Raw genomic sequence first — 793 nt, 5'->3', positions numbered from 1 at the left:
AACGCTCAAAAGGAACTACCCAAGTGTGTTAAATGCTTTGCGACATTTGTTTTGCAGTGATTACACTATGAGAACTGAACAAATTTGTTCAGGCTACAGGTTATGACATTTTATATGTAACGATCTACCATGGTCTACCATAAATTTTCACTGAGAAAATAATATGATATCATATTTCTTTGAGTTGTGATGGTAGACCGTGCTCAAATGGTAGACCGTCGGGAAATGGAATAGAAGATACGAACACGATTTCTAACTATGTAAACTTTATTATTTAAGAGCGCCTCTCGGCAATTTTCACCTAAGACCGTGCAAGATAAAAAAATCGAAAATTGCCAAACTTTGTCATAATAAAGTACTTCCAAAACCATTTTTAGAAAAATATGTTTTAGCTTGTTTCGATAATTATTTTACCTGGAGGGCGACTTTTTCGGTATAGTGAAAACGACTCCAAAATGTCGCTCGTTTGAATCGCTATTTTTGAAATAACGAATGAGTAACTTGAAATTCAAAACAACATGGCACAACTAGAGTAATTCCTTCACCCTTTAGCGCTGTTAACGGTACAATATACCCAAACTGGAATTTTTGACCAAATTTTAAAACTTAACCTTTTTTACATTGATTACAGAGTGCCAAATTTGTACGAAATTCGACTGTCAAAAAAGCATCCTGGTACATGGCTTTCTCAAACGGGACGATATTCATCGGAATAAGCAATGTTTCTGCTGCAATTAAATTCAATAAATTTTTTGGGTAAATGAAACGGAGGATTTTTGAGGCCCAATTTCAA

The sequence above is a fragment of the Montipora foliosa genome, chromosome 11 (genome assembly GCF_036669935.1).
Source record: "Montipora foliosa isolate CH-2021 chromosome 11, ASM3666993v2, whole genome shotgun sequence".
Taxonomy (NCBI): Eukaryota; Metazoa; Cnidaria; class Anthozoa; order Scleractinia; family Acroporidae; genus Montipora; species Montipora foliosa.
The sequence above is the reverse complement of the archived record's forward strand: the minus strand, read 5'-3'. Positions refer to the sequence as shown.